Source organism: Cherax quadricarinatus, chromosome 17, assembly GCF_038502225.1.
Source record: "Cherax quadricarinatus isolate ZL_2023a chromosome 17, ASM3850222v1, whole genome shotgun sequence".
In the NCBI taxonomy this organism is placed as follows: Eukaryota; Metazoa; Arthropoda; class Malacostraca; order Decapoda; family Parastacidae; genus Cherax; species Cherax quadricarinatus.
In genome coordinates this window covers 28,064,921-28,085,766 of record NC_091308.1, presented here as the reverse complement: position 1 = coordinate 28,085,766, position 20,846 = coordinate 28,064,921, and the positions used below count along the sequence as shown (strand labels likewise).

Here is a 20,846-nt window from a genome sequence, read left to right as displayed (position 1 = left end):
TCCGGGAGGGAGAGTCTGCTACCAGCCTCTGCCGCTGACAAACCTTTCAGTTTGCACTTCGCAGAGCTCGACTGCGCCCCAAAATCCAAATGAAGCCTAGTTAATGATGCAGCAAGTGATTACTTTTTCCCTCCGATTGTAGTTTGGGAATATTAAGATGAAGGGAAACAATTTCTACCAATGTGAACTCGTTAGAATGCTTGGCGTGTGAGCTCACCCCGAAGCTCACCCCGAAGCTCACCCAGAAGCTCACCCAGAAGCTCACCCAGATTCTCACCCAAAAGCTCACCCAGAAGCTCACCCCGAAGCTCACCCAGAAGCTCATCCAGAAGCTCACCCAGAATCTCACCCAGAAGCTCACCCAGATTCTCACCCAGAAGCTCACCCAGAAGCTCACCCAGAAGCTCACCCAGATTCTCACCCAGATTCTCACCCAAAAGCTCACCCAGAAGCTCACCCAGAAGCTCACCCAGAAGCTCACCCAGATTCTCACCCAGATTCTCACCCAGATTCCCACCCAGAAGCTCACCCAGAAGCTCACCCAGATTCTCACCCAAAAGCTCACCCAGAAGCTCACCCAGAAGCTCACCCCGAAGCTCACCCCGAAGCTCACCCAGAAGCTCACCCAGAAGCTCACCCAGATTCTCACCCAAAAGCTCACCCAGAAGCTCACCCAGAAGCTCACCCAGATTCTCACACAAAAGCTCACCCAGAAGCTCACCCCGAAGCTCACCCAGAAGCTCACCCAGAAGCTCACCCAGAAGCTCACCCAGAAGCTCACCCAGATTCTCACCCAAAAGCTCACCCAGAAGCTCACCCAGAAGCTCACCCAGAAGCTCACCCAGAAGCTCACCCAGAAGCTCACCCAGAAGCTCACCCAAAAGCTCACCCAGAAGCTCACCCAGAAGCTCACCCAGAAGCTCACCCAAATTCTCACCCAAAAGCTCACCCAGAATCTCACCCAGAAGCTCACCCAGATTCTCACCCAAAAGCTCACCCAGAAGCTCACCCAAAAGCTCACCCAGAAGCTCACCCCGAAGCTCACCCAGAAGCTCACCCAGAAGCTCACCCAGAAGCTCACCCAGAAGCTCACCCAGAAGCTCACCAGCAATATAAATAACCTCAACTTGGTTAAAACTAAGATTTGAGGATATTTTTTTATAAATATATTTGGATGAGGAGTTGAGTTTCAGTAATTATCGCCAGTCTACAAGCCTCCGGATGCAACATCCCAGCAATTCCAGGAACAGCTGTTAAAAATTGACCACTGTCTGGAAAATCTTCCAGCTCCTGCACCCAACATCTTGCTCCTGGGGGACTTCAACTTAAGGCACCTAAAATGGAGGAATATAGCAAATAATATTGTTGCAGTAATAACACCAGGAGGCAGCTCTGATGAAAACTCACACTCACACGAGCTTTTAAATCTCTGCACAAAATTCAATTTAAACCAGCAAATAATAGAGCCTACTAGACTGGAGAATACACTAGACCTCATCTTCACTAACAATGATGATCTGATAAGAAATGTCACCATATCAAAAACAATATACTCAGATCACAACATAATTGAGGTTCAGACATGTATGCGTGGAGCCCCAGACCGACAAAATGAGACTAGTCACGAGGGAGCATTCACCAAATTCAACTTCAATAACAAAAACATAAAGTGGGACCAAGTAAACCAAGTCCTAACCGATATAAGCTGGGAAGATATACTAAGCAACACAGACCCAAACTTATGCCTAGAACAGATTAACTCGGTGGCACTCGATGTATGCACAAGGCTTATTCCTCTAAGAAAAAGGAGGAGTAGATGTAAAATAGAAAGAGACAGGCGCTCCCTTTACAGGCGACGGAAAAGAATAACAGAGCGGCTAAAAGAGGTCAATATATCTGAAATGCGCAGGGAGACACTGGTCAGAGAAATAGCAAGCATCGAACTTAAGCTAAAAGAATCCTTTAGGAGTCAGGAATCGCGGGAAGAACTAAAAGCCATAAATGAAATCGAAAGAAACCCAAAGTATTTCTTCTCCTATGCCAAATCAAAATCGAGAACGTCCAGTATTGGGCCCCTACTTAAACAAGATGGGTCCTACACAGATGACAGCAAGGAAATGAGTGAGCTACTCAAGTCCCAATATGACTCAGTTTTTAGCAAGCCGCTAACCAGACTGAGAGTCGAAGATCAAAATGAATTTTTTATGAGAGAGCCACAAAATTTGATTAACACAAGCCTATCCGATGTTATCCTGACGCCAAATGACTTCGAACAGGCGATAAATGACATGCCCATGCACTCTGCCCCAGGGCCAGACTCGTGGAACTCTGTGTTCATCAAGAACTGCAAGAAGCCCCTATCACGAGCCTTTTCCATCCTATGGAGAGGGAGCATGGACACGGGGGTCGTCCCTCAGTTACTAAAAACAACAGACATAGCCCCACTCCACAAAGGGGGCAGGAAAGCAACAGCAAAGAACTACAGACCAATAGCACTAACATCCCATATCATAAAAATCTTTGAAAGGGTCCTAAGAAGCAAGATCACCACCCATCTAGAAACCCATCAGTTACACAACCCAGGGCAACATGGGTTTAGAACAGGTCGCTCCTGTCTGTCTCAACTACTGGATCACTACGACAAGGTCCTAAATGCACTAGAAGACAAAAAGAATGCAGATGTAATATATACAGACTTTGCAAAAGCCTTCGACAAGTGTGACCATGGCGTAATAGCGCACAAAATGCGCGCTAAAGGAATAACAGGAAAAGTCGGTCGATGGATCTATAATTTCCTCACTAACAGAACACAGAGAGTAGTCGTCAACAGAGTAAAGTCCGAGGCAGCTACGGTGAAAAGCTCTGTTCCACAAGGCACAGTACTAGCTCCCATCTTGTTCCTCATCCTCATATCCGACATAGACAAGGATGTCAGCCACAGCACCGTGTCTTCCTTTGCAGATGACACCCGAATCTGCATGACAGTGTCTTCCATTGCAGACACTGCAAGGCTCCAGGCGGACATCAACCAAATCTTTCAGTGGGCTGCAGAAAACAATATGAAGTTCAACGATGAGAAATTTCAATTACTCAGATATGGTAAACATGAGGAAATAAAATATTCATCAGAGTACAAAACAAATTCTGGCCACAAAATAGAGCGAAACACCAACGTCAAAGACCTGGGAGTGATTATGTCGGAGGATCTCACCTTCAAGGACCATAACATTGTATCAATCGCATCTGCTAGAAAAATGACAGGATGGATAATGAGAACCTTCAAAACTAGGGAGGCCAAGCCCATGATGACACTCTTCAGGTCACTTGTTCTATTTAGGCTGGAATATTGCTGCACTCTAACAGCACCTTTCAAGGCAGGTGAAATTGCCGACCTAGAAAATGTACAGAGAACTTTCACGGCGCGCATAACGGAGATAAAACACCTCAATTACTGGGAGCGCTTGAGGTTTCTAAACCTGTATTCCCTGGAACGCAGGAGGGAGAGATACATGATTATATACACCTGGAAAATCCTAGAGGGACTAGTACCGAACTTGCACACGAAAATCACTCACTACGAAAGCAAAAGACTTGGCAGACGATGCACCATCCCCCCAATGAAAAGCAGGGGTGTCACTAGCACGTTAAGAGACCATACAATAAGTGTCAGGGGCCCGAGACTGTTCAACTGCCTCCCAGCACACATAAGGGGGATTACCAACAGACCCCTGGCAGTCTTCAAGCTGGCACTGGACAAGCACCTAAAGTCAGTTCCTGATCAGCCGGGCTGTGGCTCATACGTTGGTTTGCGTGCAGCCAGCAGCAACAGCCTGGTTGATCAGGCGCTGATCCACCAGGAGGCCTGGTCACAGACCGGGCCGCGGGGGCGTTGACCCCCGAAACTCTCTCCAGGTAAACTCCAGGTCCAGATCACTACATGTATTTAAACATTCCTTAAAATACACATTTTAAACTTTATAAAACGGAAAAAAAATAGTTTAGTCTAATTTTAGTTTGTATTATATATCTTCTATGAAATATGTTTGTTTAATGATGTTCGTACTCATTTTAAGGGAGTTACAACATAGATGATTCTTGGAGAAAAGTATCACTGGTCAGCAGCTTACCACGGTACTCAAATAAGACGAGTACAACCACAGATTACGTTAATAAGGACACGTGTTACCAACAACGAGCTTTATCACTCAAATTAAACTGAATTTATTAAGCTTCTGCTGAATATATTAAGCATTAACTGCTGAAGGCACGCGTTTGATGTTTTTCTGGAGATATGATTCTACTCTTTCGTCGATTACTTTAGTCTCTCCTCACAGTACATGGCCAGTCTCTGATCGCTCACCTCCTTCCTTGAATTTCAGGACCTTATACTTAATCAGACTGAGCTTCAGTAGCGGTCTATATCTTCTCTTATTTGTATTATTCTTAACAGTTTCCTATCATCTAATAATAGTCACATTAAGGACTTGCTTCCATCTGGCAGGTCAATTATATATCAAGAAGAGCAAAGGCTCCAGTGCTGAGCCTTGAGGGACGCCCACTTGTTACCCTGACCCATCTTGATACTTCCACCCGTCTTCCAAGCACCTTTGATCTACTGCAAGAATTTTCATTTTCCTTTTGCTTCCTCTTCTAGCTTGTAGATCCGCCTGTCAGGAAAAACCGTGTCAAATGCTTTCTTACTGTTCAGAAAAAATGGAGTCTGCCCATACCTTCCTCCCCTCCCCCCCCCCAACTCTCTCTCTCTCTCTCTCTCTCTCTCTCTCTCTCTCTCTCTCTTTCTTGCACAATCCGAACAACTCTGACATTGAATTCCAGTAGGTTTGTCGGACAGGATGTCTCATCTCGGTTTTCATTAATGAAACTCCTCTCCAGATGCTACTGTACCCTCCTGTTGACACTCCTTTCCGTTACGTTGGACAGGAAGCATGTCAGCGATATCGGCTTGTAGTTCAGTGCCTCCGGTGTGTGTGTGTGTGTGTGTGTGTGTGTGTACTCACCTAATTGTACTCACCTAATTGTGGTTGCAGGGGTCGAGACTCAGCTCCTGGCCCCGCCTCTTCACTGATCGCTACTAGGTCCTCTCCCTCTCTGCTTCCTGAGCTTTGTCATACCTCTTCTTAAAACTATGTATGGTTCCTGCCTCCACTACTTCACTTGCTAGGCTATTCCACTTCCTGACGACTCTATGACTGAAAAAATACTTCCTAACGTCCCTGTGACTCGTCTGAGTCTTCAGTTTCCAGTTGTGACCCCTTGTGTCTGTGTCCCCTCTCAGGAACATCCTATCTCTATCCACCTTGTCTATTCCCCGCAGTATCTTGTATGTCGTTATCATGTCTCCCCTGACCCTTCTGTCCTCCAGTGTCGTCAGTCCGATTTCCCTCAACCTTTCCTCGTACGACATTCCCCTGAGCTCTGGGACTAGCCTTGTTGCAAACCTTTGTACTTTCTCTAACTTCTTGACGTGCTTGACCAGGTGTGGGTTCCAGACTGGTGCTGCATACTCCAGTATGGGCCTAACATGCACAGTGTGTGTGTGTGTGTGTGTGTGTGTGTGTGTGTGTGTGTGTGTGTGGTTGTTGATGTGTGTGTACTCACCTAATTGTGGTTTCAGGGGTCGAGACTCTTGTTACTGTGTGTGTGTGTGTTTGTTACTATGTGCGTGAGTGCGTGCGCGTGTGCAATTGCCATTTTTGTTGACGGGGAATATGAAATTACGTCTGGGTCCCACTTTTCAGCCAATTGACGTGGAATAGCTCTGTGACGACGCCCATTATCTTTCTCCCGTAGAGAAGCCGTCTTCCACTGAATGACTTCATTCCACATCTTCACAACAGCTATTTGGAAGGAAGGTCTTCCGGTACCCTAGTGACTCACTGTTATCTGTGCGCACCTGGCTAAGCCTCCGCTGGTCTACCCCAGCATCCCTTCACACTCCAGGTAAACATGAGTCTCGTGACCCTCTCAAAATATGCTTTGTTGTAAGATACTGGTGGAAGACAAACTCGCAGAGCTGAGTGTTAAAGCCTCGGTGATGTCAAGCATAGATTCAGACATCCTCACAGTGACGCTGCTTGTGCAGCGGTCCTGGCAGGGATATATTACTTTTATATAGAATATTTGTAGACGGGATTGAAAAATGGCATGAATGATGGGAGTATAAGCAGCAGCAGAGACAGTGGTCTTGAAGAGTCTGTCTCGCGACTGATCACCACCCTACACTCAGAACACGAGTGATCACCACCCTACACTCAGAACACGACTGATTACCACCCTGCACTCCCAACACAACTAATCAAAACGCTGCACACAAAACACAGCTGATCACCACCCTAAACACAGAGCACAGCTGATCACCAGCCTGCACACAAAACACAACTGATCACCCTGCACACCACTGAAATTAGCATTGACTCCTTATTTTTAATACCTTAGACACTTGTTCATAATAATTCAATTAAAATTCCGTAGCGACGAGTCAGGGAGTGGCTCGGGTCACAGGTTAAGGTTGTGTTGCGTGCGCCGGGTACAACAGCAACTGCACATTGCACTGTTTTCCACAGTACATTTCTTGTATATTCAACAAATGCAACACACAACCAAAATCCTCAAAGTTATCTTCACCAGGTGTAAACACGACAGCCGGAGCCATTTAGTGATAATACACACCCCTAACTGGCTTGTTGGTCGTTGTGCGCCGTAACACTCTGACCTCTCAGGTAAACGTTGTCTGGGTGCTTCATGTAAGGGACGTTCTGTGCATTCTGACCCTCTCACGCCGACAGCTGGTTCACATCATACTGGCTACCTAACATGGTTCTGTGTGTGTATTTAACTTTATTTTTTTAGAGTGGTAGCCCGGTAAGCCAGTGGAAGGCCTCGGTAAGATGACCTAAGCTCCAGTAGCGAGTCATCATATGACTAACACCCGCGTCAAGAAACACTTGTCCTGTTTCCTGACGAGGCTTACTTAACCCAACATGTTGTAGTTAAGAGTTATTCTGCTTAGTTCTCTGTTCAGGTACAAACTGCCTTGTGTCTGACCTGCCATACATAGTGTATTTGTACACGTCAATACTGTCTGCTAAAAAAATATTTTTAAATCACAAGTTTCCACTGTCTGCTTCACTACCTTCTTTGTTCAGTATTGGCTATCAGTACCAAAGGATTATATCACAACCTGGTTATATCACAACCTGACTATATCACAACCTGGTTAAATCACAACTTGGTTATATCAACACCTAGTTCTGTAAGCTTGAGAGAGTAGTACCACAGTTCATGTGTGTGGACCAGTAACATCTAACTTGCGTAAGAGACCTAGTGATTGTTATTCTATAATCCTGTATGGGATATAGAATGCTTGAGGAATAGGACCTAATTAGATTTAATCTAAGAAGGGGAAGGGTTGCTCCATTTCCTTGGATCAACAGCCCTTCCCCAGTGAGAGTCTGACGGATGGATGGTGCGTCGTTCACTAGCGTCAGCATTCAACTCATGATTTCAAGATCCTGGATTCGATTCTCGGGCACGAAGACACCCCGCCCCTGTGTGTGGCGGGGTGTCTTATACCCCCGCCGCCCCTGTGTGTGGCGGGGTGTCTTACACCCCCGCCACCCCTGTGTGTGTGGCGGGGTGTCTTACACTCCTGCCGCCCCTGTGTGTGGTGGGGTGTCTTACACTCCCGCCGCCCCTGTGTGTGGCGGGGTGTCTTACACTCCCGCCGCCCCTGTGTGTGGCGGGGTGTCTTACACTCCCGCCGCCCCTGTGTGTGGCGGGGTGTCTTACACTCCTGCCGCCCCTGTGTGTGTGGCGGGGTGTCTTACACCCCCGCCGCCTCTATGTGTGTGGCGGGGTGTCTTATACTCCCGCCGCCCCTGTGTGTGGCGGGGTGTCTTACCCTCCTGCCGCCCCTGTGTGTGTGGCGGGGTGTCTTACACCCCCGCCGCCCCTGTGTGTGTGGCGGGGTGTCTTACACTCCTGCCGCCCCTGTGTGTGTGGCGGGGTGTCTTACACTCCTGCCGCCCCTGTGTGTGTGGCGGGGTGTCTTACACACCCGCCGCCCCTGTGTGTGTGGCGGGGTGTCTTACACCCCCGCCGCCCCTGTGTGTGTGGCGGGGTGTCTTACACCCCCGCCACCCCTGTGTGTGTGGCGGGGTGTCTTACACTCCTGCCGCCCCTGTGTGTGGCGGGGTGTCTTACACTCCTGCCGCCCCTGTGTGTGGCGGGGTGTCTTACACTCCTGCCGCCCCTGTGTGTGGTGGGGTTTCTTACACTCCCGCCGCCCCTGTGTGTGGTGGGGTGTCTTACACTCCCGCCGCCCCTGTGTGTGGCGGGGTGTCTTACACTCCCGCCGCCCCTGTGTGTGGCGGGGTGTCTTGCACTCCCGCCGCCCCTGTGTGTGGCGGGGTGTCTTACACTCCCGCCGCCCCTGTGTGTGGTGGGGTGTCTTACACTCCTGCCGCCCCTGTGTGTGGTGGGGTGTCTTACACTCCCGCCGCCCCTGTGTGTGGTGGGGTGTCTTACACTCCCGCCGCCCCTGTGTGTGGTGGGGTGTCTTACACTCCCGCCGCCCCTGTGTGTGGCGAGGTGTCTTACACTCCCGCCGCCCCTGAGTATGGTGGGGTGTCTTACACTCCCGCCGCCCCTGTGTGTGGTGGGGTGTCTTACACTCCCGCCGCCCCTGTGTGTGGTGGGGTGTCTTACACTCCCGCCGCCCCTGTGTGTGGCGAGGTGTCTTACACTCCCGCCGCCCCTGAGTGTGGTGGGGTGTCTTACACTCCCGCCGCCCCTGTGTGTGGTGGGGTGTCTTACACTCCCGCCGCCCCTGTGTGTGGTGGAGTGTCTTACACTCCCGCCGCCCCTGTGTGTGGCGAGGTGTCTTACACTCCCGCCGCCCCTGTGTGTGGTGGGATGTCTTACACTCCCGCCGCCCCTGTGTGTGGTGGGGTGTCTTACACTCCCGCCGCCCCTGTGTGTGGCGAGGTGTCTTACACTCCCGCCGCCCCTGTGTGTGGCGAGGTGTCTTACACTCCCGCCGCCCCTGTGTGTGGTGGGGTGTCTTACACTCCCGCCGCCCCTGTGTGTGGTGGGGTGTCTTACACTCCCGCCGCCCCTGTGTGTGGTGGGGTGTCTTACACTCCCGCCGCCCCTGTGTGTGGCGAGGTGTCTTACACTCCCGCCGCCCCTGTGTGTGGTGGGGTGTCTTACACTCCCGCCGCCCCTGTGTGTGGCGAGGTGTCTTACACTCCCGCCGCCCCTGTGTGTGGTGGGGTGTCTTACACTCCCGCCGCCCCTGTGTGTGGTGGGGTGTCTTACACTCCCGCCGCCCCTGTGTGTGGCGAGGTGTCTTACACTCCCGCCGCCCCTGTGTGTGGTGGGGTGTCTTACACTCCCGCCGCCCCTGTGTGTGGCGAGGTGTCTTACACTCCCGCCGCCCCTGTGTGTGGTGGGGTGTCTTACACTCCCGCCGCCCCTGTGTGTGGTGGGGTGTCTTACACTCCCGCCGCCCCTGTGTGTGGTGGGGTGTCTTACACTCCCGCCGCCCCTGTGTGTGGTGTGGTGTCTTACACTCCCGCCGCCCCTGTGTGTGGCCCCTGTGTGTGGTGGGGTATCTTACACTCCCGCCGCCCCTGTGTGTGGTGTGGTGTCTTACACTCCCGCCGCCCCTGTGTGTGGTGGGGTGTCTTACACTCCCGCCGCCCCTGTGTGTGGTGGGGTGTCTTACACTCCCGCCGCCCCTGTGTGTGGTGGGGTGTCTTACACTCCCGCCGCCCCTGTGTGTGGTGGGGTGTCTTACACTCCCGCCGCCCCTGTGTGTGGTGGTGGGGTGTCTTACACTCCCGCCGCCCCTGTGTGTGGTGGGGTGTCTTACACTCCCGCCGCCCCTGTGTGTGGTGGGGTGTCTTACACTCCCGTCGCCCCTGTGTGTGGTGGGGTGTCTTACACTCCCGCCGCCCCTGTGTGTGGTGGGGTGTCTTACACTCCCGCCGCCCCTGTGTGTGGCGGGGTGTCTTACACTCCCGCCGCCCGTGTGTGTGGTGGGATGTCTTACACTCCCGCCGCCCCTGTGTGTGGTGGGGTGTCTTACACTCCCGCCGCCCCTGTGTGTGGTGGGGTGTCTTACACTCCCGCCGCCCCTGTGTGTGGTGGGGTGTCTTACACTCCCGCCGCCCCTGTGTGTGGTGGGGTGTCTTACACTCCCGCCGCCCCTGTGTGTGGTGGGGTGTCTTACACTCCCGCCGCCCCTGTGTGTGGTGGGGTGTCTTACACTCCCGCCGCCCCGGTGTGTGGTGGGGTGTCTTACACTCCCGCCGCCCCTGTGTGTGGTGGGGTGTCTTACACTCCCGCCGCCCCTGTGTGTGGTGGGGTGTCTTACACTCCCGCCGCCCCTGTGTGTGGTGGGGTGTCTTACACTCCCGCCGCCCCTGTGTGTGGTGGGGTGTCTTACACTCCCGCCGCCCCTGTGTGTGGTGGGGTGTCTTACACTCCCGCCGCCCCTGTGTGTGGTGGGGTGTCTTACACTCCCGCCGCCCCTGTGTGTGGTGGGGTGTCTTACACTCCCGCCGCCCCTGTGTGTGGCGGGGTGTCTTACACTCCCGCCGCCCCTGTGTGTGGTGGGGTGTCTTACACTCCCGCCGCCCCTGTGTGTGGTGGGGTGTCTTACACTCCCGCCGCCCCTGTGTGTGGTGGGGTGTCTTACACTCCCGCCGCCCCTGTGTGTGGTGGGGTGTCTTACACTCCCGCCGTGTGTGTGGGAGGTGTCTTACACTCCCGCCGCCCCTGTGTGTGGTGGGGTGTCTTACACTCCCGCCGCCCCTGTGTGTGGTGGGGTGTCTTACACTCCCGCCGCCCCTGTGTGTGGTGGGGTGTCTTACACTCCCGCCGCCCCTGTGTGTGGTGTGGTGTCTTACACTCCCGCCGCCCCTGTGTGTGTGTGGCGACTCCCGCCGCCCTTGTGTGTGGTGGGGTGTCTTACACTCCCGCCGCCCCTGTGTGTGGTGGGGTGTCTTACACTCCCGCCGCCGCCCCTGTGTGTGGTGGGGTGTCTTACACTCCCGCCGCCCCTGTGTGTGGTGGGTGTCTTACACTCCCGCCGCCCCTGTGTGTGGTGGGGTGTCTTACACTGTGTGTGGCGAGGTGTCTTACACTCCCGCCGCCCCTGTGTGTGGTGGGGTGTCTTACACTCCCGCCGCCCCTGTGTGTGGTGGGGTGTCTTACACTCCCGCCGCCCCTGTGTGTGGTGGGGTGTCTTACACTCCAGCCGCCCCTGTGTGTGGTGGGGTGTCTTACACTCCCGCCGCCCCTGTGTGTGGTGGGGTGTCTTACACTCCCGCCGCCCCTGTGTGTGGTGGGGTGTCTTACACTCCCGCCGCCCCTGTGTGTGGTGGGGTGTCTTACACTCCCGCCGCCCCTGTGTGTGGTGGGGTGTCTTACACTCCCGCCGCCCCTGTGTGTGGTGGGGTGTCTTACACTCCCGCCGCCCCTGTGTGTGGTGGGGTGTCTTACACTCCCGCCGCCCCTGTGTGTGGTGGGGTGTATTACTCTCCCGCCGACCCTGTGTGTGGTGGGGTGTCTTACACTCCCGCCGCCACTGTGTGTGGTGGGGTGTCTTACACTCCCGCCGCCCCTGTGTGTGGTGGGGTGTCTTACACTCCCGCCGCCCCTGTGTGTGGTGGGGTGTCTTACACTCCCGCCGCCCCTGTGTGTGGTGGGGTGTCTTACACTCCCGACGCCCCTGTGTGTGGTGGGGTGTCTTACACTCCCGCCGCCCCTGTGTGTGGTGGGGTGTCTTACACTCCCGCCGCCCCTGTGTGTGGAGGGGTGTCTTACACTCCCGCCGCCCCTGTGTGTGGTGGGGTGTCTTACACCCCCGCCCCCCCTGTGTGTGGTGGGGTGTCTTACACTCCCGCCGCCCCTGTGTGTGGTGGGGTGTCTTACACTCCCGCCGCCCCTGTGTGTGGAGGGGTGTCTTACACTCCCGCCGCCCCTGTGTGTGGTGGGATGTCTTACACTCCCGCCGCCCCTGTGTGTGGTGGGGTGTCTTACACTCCCGCCGCCCCTGTGTGTAGCGGGGTGTCTTACACTCCCGCCGCCCCTGTGTGTGGTGGAGTGTCTTACACTCCCGCCGCCCCTGTGTGTGGTGGGGTGTCTTACACTCCCGCCGCCCCTGTGTGTGGTGGGGTGTCTTACACTCCCGCCGCCCCTGTGTGTGGTGGGGTGTCTTACACTCCCGCCGCCCCTGTGTGTGGTGGGGTGTCTTACACTCCCGCCGCCCCTGTGTGTGGTGGGGTGTCTTACACTCCCGCCGCCCCTGTGTGTGGTGGGGTGTCTTACACTCCCGCCGCCCCTGTGTGTGGTGGGGTGTCTTACACTCCCGCCGCCCCTGTGTGTGGTGGAGTGTCTTACACTCCCGCCGCCCCTGTGTGTGGCGAGGTGTCTTACACTCCCGCCCCCCCCTGTGTGTGGTGGGGTGTCTTACACTCCCGCCGCCCCTGTGTGTGGTGGGGTGCCGCCCCTGTGTGTGGTGGGGTGTCTTACACTCCCGCCGCCCCTGTGTGTGGTGGGGTGTGTGTGGTGGTGGGGTGTCTTACACTCCCGCCGCCCCTGTGTGTGGTGGGGTGTCTTACACTCCCGCCGCCCCTGTGTGTGGTGGGGTGTCTTACACTCCCGCCGCCCCTGTGTGTGGTGGGGTGTCTTACACTCCCGCCGCCCGTGTGTGGCGAGGTGTCTTACACTCCTGCCGCCCCTGTGTGTGGTGGGGTGTCTTACACTCCCGCCGCCCCTGTGTGTAGCGAGGTGTCTTACACTCCCGCCGCCCCAGTGTGTGGTGGGGTGTCTTACACTCCCGCCGCCCCTGTGGGTGGTGGGGTGTCTTACACTCCCGCCGCCCCTGTGTGTGGTGCGGGGTCTTACACTCCCGCCGACCCTGTGTGTGGTGGGGTGTCTTACACTCCCGCCGCCCCTGTGTGTGGTGGGGTGTCTTACACTCCCGCCGCCCCTGTGTGTGGTGGGGTGTCTTACACTCCCGCCGCCCCTGTGTGTGGTGGGGTGTCTTACACTCCCGTCGCCCCTGTGTGTGGTGGGGTGTCTTACACTCCCGCCGCCCCTGTGTGTGGTGGGGTGTCTTACACTCCCGCCGCCCCTGTGTGTGGTGGGGTGTCTTACACTCCCGCCGCCCCTGTGTGTGGTGGGGTGTCTTACACTCCCGCCACCCCTGTGTGTGGTGGGGTGTCTTACACTCCCGCCGCCCCTGTGTGTGGCGGGGTGTCTTACACTCCCGCCCCTGTGTGTGGTGGGGTGTCTTACACTCCCTGTGTGTGGTGGAGTGCCCGCCCCTGTGTGGCGGGGTGTCTTACACCCCCGCCCCCCCTGTGTGTGGTGGGGTGTCTTACACTCCCGCCGCCCCTGTGTGTGGTGGAGTGTCTTACACTACACTCCCGCCGCCCCTGTGTGTGTGGTGGGGTGTCTTACACTCCCGCCGCCCGTGTGTGGCGAGGGGTCTTACACTCCCGCCGCCCCTGTGTGTGGTGGGGTGTCTTACACTCCCGCCGCCCCTGTGTGTAGCGGGGTGTCTTACACTCCCGCCGCCCCTGTGTGTGGTGGAGTGTCTTACACTCCCGCCGCCCCTGTGTGTGGTGGGGTGTCTTACACTCCCGCCGCCCCTGTGTGTGGCGCGGTGTCTTACACTCCCGCCGCCCCTGTGTGTGGCGAGGTGTCTTACACTCCCGCCGCCCCTGTGTGTGGTGGGGTGTCTTACACTGCCCCTGTGTGTGGGGTGTCTTACACTCCCGCCGCCCCTGTGTGTGGTGTCTTACACTCCCGCCGCCCCTGTGTGTGGTGGGGTGTATTACACTCCCGCCGCCCCTGTGTGTAGCGGGGTGTCTTACACTCCCGCCACCTCTGTGTGTGGTGGGGTGTCTTACACTCCCGTCGCCCCTGTGTGTGGTGGGGTGTCTTACACTCCCGCCGCCCCTGTGTGTGGCGAGGTGTCTTACACTCCCGCCGCCCCTGTGTGTGGTGGGGTGTCTTACACTCCCGCCGCCCCTGTGTGTGTGGGGTGTCTTACACTCCCGCCGCCCCTGTGTGTGGTGGGGTGTCTTACACTCCCGCCGCCCCTGTGTGTGGTGGGGTGTCTTACACTCCCGCCGCCCCTGTGTGTGGCGAGGTGTCTTACACTCCCGCCCCCCCTGTGTGTGGTGGGGTGTCTTACACTCCCGCCGCCCCTGTGTGTGGTGGTATGTCTTACACTCCCGCCGCCCCTGTGTGTGGTGGGGTGTCTTACACTCCCGCCGCCCGTGTGTGGCGAGGTGTCTTACACTCCTGCCGCCCCTGTGTGTGGTGGGGTGTCTTACACTCCCGCCGCCCCTGTGTGTGGTGGGGTGTCTTACACTCCCGCCGCCCCTGTGTGTGGCGGGGTGTCTTACACTCCCGCCGCCCCTGTGTGTAGAGGGGTGTCTTACACTCCCGCCGCCCCTGTGTGTGGTGGGGTGTCTTACACTCCCGCCGCCCCTGTGTGTGGTGGGGTGTCTTACACTCCCGCCGCCCCTGTGTGTGGTGGGGTGTCTTACACTCCCGCCGCCCCTGTGTGTGGTGGGGTGTCTTACACTCCTGCCGCCCCTGTGTGTGGTGGGGTGTGTGTGGCGAGGTGTCTTACACTCCTGCCGCCCCTGTGTGTGGTGGGGTGTCTTACACTCCCGCCGCCCCTGTGTGTGGTGGGGTGTCTTACACTCCCGCCGCCCCTGTGTGTAGCGGGGTGTCTTACACTCCCGCCCCCCCTGTGTGTGGTGGGGTGTCTTACACTCCCGCCGCCCCTGTGTGTGGTGGGGTGTCTTACACTCCCGCCGCCCGTGTGTGTGGTGGTGGGGTGTCTTACACTCCCGCCGCCCCTGTGTGTGGTGGGGTGTCTTACACTCCCGCCGCCCCTGTGTGTGTGGTGGGGTGTCTTACACTCCCGCCGCCCCTGTGTGTGGTGGGGTGTCTTACACTCCCTGCCGCCCCTGTGTGTGGTGGGGTGTCTTACACTCCCGCCGCCCCTGTGTGTAGCGGGGTGTCTTACACTCCCGCCCCCCCTGTGTGTGGTGGGGTGTCTTACACTCCCGCCGCCCCTGTGTGTGGTGGGGTGTCTTACACTCCCGCCGCCCCTGTGTGTTGTGGTGTGTCTTACACTCCCGCCCCCCCTGTGTGTGGTGGGGTGTCTTACACTCCCGCCGCCCCTGTATGTGGTGGGGTGTCTTACACTCCCGCCGCCCCTGTGTGTGGTGGGGTGTCTTACACTCCCGCCGCCCCTGTGTGTGGTGGGGTGTCTTACACTCCCGTCGCCCCTGTGTGTGGTGGGGTGTCTTACACTCCCGCCGCCCCTGTGTGTGGTGGGATGTCTTACACTCCCGCCGCCCCTGTGTGTGGTGGGGTGTCTTACACTCCCGCCGCCCCTGTGTGTGGTGGGGTGTCTTACACTCCTCTGAGCCGCAACAGGAATCAGTGTCAGAAACTCAAGTCCCATAGGTATGCCTTATATGGTACTGTGTGTAAGACACTCCAGTCCTGTTGTAAACGTTGAAGTTTTAGGTAAAAGGGATCTGAGAGCCTAATGATGATAATTTAACACCTAAAAAAAAAAACGAGCGTAGAAGAGTTTTTTTTTTTATGTTTAAATCCTATGGAGTGTAGATGACTGGTTCAGAGAACCGACAAGTTGATAAGTTAGACACCTGCGGAACACCTGGGTATCTATATTGAGTGTGAAGTAACCGAGCCAGCAGAAGGCCTCGGCCAGATGACCAAAAGCTCGAGCTGTGGGCCACCATATGACTATGACCCGCGTCAGGAAACACTTGTCCTGTTTCCTGGCAAAACTTACCAACCAGCCAACCTTCCCAGCTCGGTCTGTGGTCTATGTTAACGCGCATACGAACACTATTCAACATGTATTATTTTAATTTAAACTTAAATAAGCACAACTATGCTCGCCCTAAATTTCTTATCTTGTCTGGTAATGTGTTGAGAATGATGGTGCGTCAAGTGGTACACTGTGTTGGTACAACTGTTTAATGGTTACCCACTCTTCCGCGTCTCTCACTCATGTGACAGTTTATGCCTTCGAGTTTGCGTCTCAATCTTATATCCCAGTAAGTTTGTGTAGATAGACACATACCCTTCACTCCTACTGTGCTTGACTGTACTCTGACCGTATCGTCACCTACAGTACTTCGAATGTCTGGTACAAACAGTACTTCGGATGTCTGGTACAAACAGTACTTCGGATGTCTGGTACAAACAGTACTTCGGATGTCTGGTACAAACAGTACTTCGGATGTCTGGTACAAACAGTACTTCGGATGTCTGGTACAAACAGTACTTCAGATATCTGGTACAAACAATACTTCAGATATCTGGTACAAACAATACTTCAGATATCTGGTACAAACAATACTTCAGGTGTCTGGTACAAACAGTAGTCATGATGTCTGGTACAAACTGTAGTTCAGATGTCTGGTACAAACAGTAGTTAAGATGTCTGGTACAAATAGTAGTTGTCTGGTACAAACAGTATTTCAGATGTCTGGCACAAACTGTACTCTAGATTTCTGGTATAAACATTACTTCAGATGTCTGGTACAAACAGTACATCAGATGTCATATAAATACATGACCTTTATACCCGGTGTTAATGACAATTTTAATTACATTTATTCAGATCGATTTATATGACCGACGATCCTGTCAGTAATTTTTCATGACCTAAAAATTTGCCTTTGTAGCTGTTTGTATTTTTTTTGTTACAATGTAAGGGGGAAACGATAAACCCTTAGGGGGTTTAATGCAGCATCAAGGAGAACTGGAGGTAATCAGGGTGAGCTCAAGTCCAATTCCTTGGATCAAGAGCCCCTCGCCAGTCAGCAGAGGTGTAGGAGGTCAAGTGAGTAGCAGCAGCATCAGCTGGTCACTAGTGTGGTGATGCTGTGTGAGCAGGAACAAGCTGGTGACCACACCAGCATCTTACTGAGGGATTCCGTGGCCACTAACCACACATGATGGGTCATATCCTTGTGATACTATATCATAGCTCGCCTCACAGGTACTCCACCCTCACGCCCACCCTCACGCCCACCCTCACTACCTCACAGGCTCGACACACACACACACACCTGTCACTACCTCACAGGGACGACACACACACACCTGTCACTACCTAGCAGGGGCGACACACACACACCTGTCACTACCTAACAGGGGCGACACACACACACACACCTGTCACTACCTCACAGGGACCACACACACACACACACACCTGTCACTACCTCACAGGGGCGACACACACACACACACACCTGTCACTACCTCACAGGGGCGACACACACACACACACACCTGTCACTACCTCACAGGGGCGACACACACACACACACACACACCCGTCAGTACCGCACAGGGACGACACACACCCGTCACTATCTCACAGGGATGACACACACACACCTGTCACTATCTCATAGGGACGACACACACTCACACACACACACACACACACACACACACACACACATACCCGTCACTACCTCACAGGGACGACACACACCAGTCACTACCTCACAGGGACGACACACACCCGTCACTACCTAACAGGGACGACACACACCCGTCACTACCTCACAGGGACGACACACACCCGTCACTACCTCACAGGGACGACACACACCCGTCACTACCTCACAGGGACGACACACACACTCCCGTCACTACCTCACAGGGACGACACACACCCGTCACTACCTCACAGGGACGACACACACCCGTCACTACCTCACAGGTACGACACACACCCGTCACTACCTCACAGGGACGACACACACACCCGTCACTACCTCACAGGTACGACACACACCCGTCACTACCTCACAGGGACGACACACACACCCGTCACTACCTCACAGGGACGACACACACCCGTCACTACCTCACAGGGACGACACACACCTGTCACTACCTCACAGGGACGACACACACCCGTCACTACCTTACAGGGACGACACACCCGTCACTACCTCACAGGGACGACACACACCCGTCACTACCTCACAGGTACGACACACACCCGTCACTACCTCACAGGGACGACGCACACACCCGTCACTACCTCACAGGTACGACACACACCCGTCACTACCTCACAGGGACGACACACACCCGTCACTACCTCACAGGGACGACACACACCCGTCACTACCTCACAGGGACGACACACACCCGTCACTACCTCACAGGGACGACACACACCCGTCACTACCTCACAGGGACGACACACACCCGTCACTACCTCACAGGGACGACACACACCCGTCACTACCTCACAGGGACGACACACACCCGTCACTACCTTACAGGGACGACACACCCGTCACTACCTCACAGTGACGACACACACCCGTCACTACCTCACAGGGACGACACACACCCATCTCTACCTTACAGGGACGACACACCCGTCACTACCTCACAGGGACGACACACACCCGTCACTACCTCACAGGGACGACACACACCCATCACTACCTTACAGGGACGACACACCCGTCACTACCTCACAGGGACGACACACACCCGTCACTACCTCACAGGGACGACACACACCCGTCACTACCTCACAGGGACGACACACACCCGTCACTACCTCACAGGGACGACACACACCCCTCACTACCGTACAGGGACGACACACCCGGCACGAGCGCGCAGGGACGACACACACCCGTCACTACCTCACAGGGACGACACACACCCGTCACTACCTCACAGGGACGACACACACCCGTCACTACCTCACAGGGACGACACACACCCGTCACTACCTCACAGGGACGACACACACCCGTCACTACCTCACAGGGACGACACACACCCATCACTACCTTACAGGGACGACACACCCGTCACTACCTCACAGGGACGACACACACCCGTCACTACCTCACAGGGACGACACACACCCGTCACTACCTCACAGGGACGACACACACCCGTCACTACCTCACAGGGACGACACACCCATCACTACCTTACAGGGACGACACACCCGTCACTACCTCACAGGGACGACACACACCCGTCACTACCTCACAGGGACGACACACACCCGTCACTACCTCACAGGGACGACACACACCCGTCATTACCTCAACTCAGGGGTTAGGGACGTTTATCTACATAATATAATATATCTCTTAAAACCTTATTGAGAACTTAGTTAAAATGTTGCGTTGTTGATGTGAACTCGAGCAGTGATTAATTAACTTCCTGAAGTGTGAGTCTTACCTGCAGTGTTACGCTGGTGCTCAGTGTTGATGAAATACTCTCGTGGCAACACCTGCTGCAACCACCATTCTCAACACTGATTTTTTTCTTCTCCCAAAGTACTTGAAGTTTGAGTTTATCTTGAATTTCACAACTTATAAGTCTTTAGATCTGATAGTCTTTTCTTCAACTTTCTTTCGTTACACTCTGAGTTTCAACACGTTCTCTCTCTCTTGCTCTCTCTAGGAGCAATAAGGAAGAAGCGCGGCGTCCGTTCCTTCTCGAGGCACGCGGCGGAGTGACGTACCTCCTACTGTGCTCTCTATATATAGGCGCTGACTGCGACCTCGATGATGGGGGGCGTGGCTAGCTCCCGACGAGCGTGGCCTAGCTCTCGAGGGGCGTGGCCTAGCTCTCAAGGGGCGTGGCCTAGCTCTCGAGGGGCGTGGCCTAGCTCTCGAAGGGGGTGGCCTAGCTCTCGAGGGGCGTGGCCTAGATCTCAAGGGGCGTGGCCTAGATCTCAAGGGGCGTGGCCTAGCTCCAGATGGGCGTGGCCTAGCTCACAAGGAACGTAGCCTAGCTCTCGAGGGGCGTGGCCTAGCTCACGAGGGACGTGGCCTAGCTCACGAGGGACGTGGCCTGCTGAAGGAAACATTCTTGATTAAAATATAACTTCTTTGAAATTTTAGTAATTATTGTTGGCAGATTCGTGGTAGCGGGTGACTGGCGCTACTCAGAGATGTGCTGGAGACTTCTTACATGTCCTGGGGGACTACCGCCCCCCCCCCCACGGTCGGGTCTCAGACCATGCCTCTTAAGTGTAACTAGTGAATGGTCCAAGACGGCCCGTTGTAAATTTCACTCCAGTAACTGTCTGTTACTGGCATATTGCTGAATTAGACACATCAGCGACATCTGGGTATCTTTATTCTGTAGACGTTTTATCCACCAGTGGGTTCATCAGTGCAACACAGAAGACCGGTAAGGTTAAAGATGAGGTAATCAGTCCCTCAGTTTAGCAGCGGGTGTTAAGTACCGTAATCTTGATAAATCTGAAGCAGTGGCAGCAAGAGTGACGGGTTTATATACTGGAGTCAGACGGGTCACTGTAGGTGGGATTCCCTAGTGGAAGTAGATCCTAGAGGTGGGCCAGCGGTGGTAAGTAGCTATAGATTATTATTATAACAAAAAAGAAGCGCTAAACCACAAGGGCTATACAGAAAGTAGCTATAGAGACATCCTCTGTACCATGATTCCATAATGTTGCCGTGTGTGACAAAGTGTATACATCAGCGGTATATAATACGGACGACATCATCAATTAGACACCTGTGCAACATCTGGGTTGATTTATTCAATAAAACCACTGGGTTTACGAAACGTTCACAGGATAAAGGTACCCAGATATTGCACGTGAGTTTCAAGTCGTCAACTCGTCAGCATTAGTGTATAGCAGCGATGCATACATACTTATGTATTGTTCCGATCACGATAATGGGTCATTTTTTAATATTCTCGACAAAGAAGAATAA

The 20,846-nt window shown here is 54.7% G+C and overlaps 1 protein-coding gene across 1 annotated transcript in view; it reads right to left on the bottom strand.

Moving 5' to 3' along the window:
• The window catches only part of LOC128686326 (sodium-coupled monocarboxylate transporter 1-like), a 185,833-nt gene extending 166,235 nt beyond the window's left edge, over positions 1 to 19,598 (bottom strand). The window contains exon 1 of the mRNA XM_070085893.1: positions 19,336 to 19,598. The gene's annotated coding sequence lies outside the window, so the exon portion shown is untranslated. The remainder of the gene's footprint in view (positions 1 to 19,335) is intronic.
• Positions 19,599 to 20,846: the final 1,248 nt, after the last annotated feature.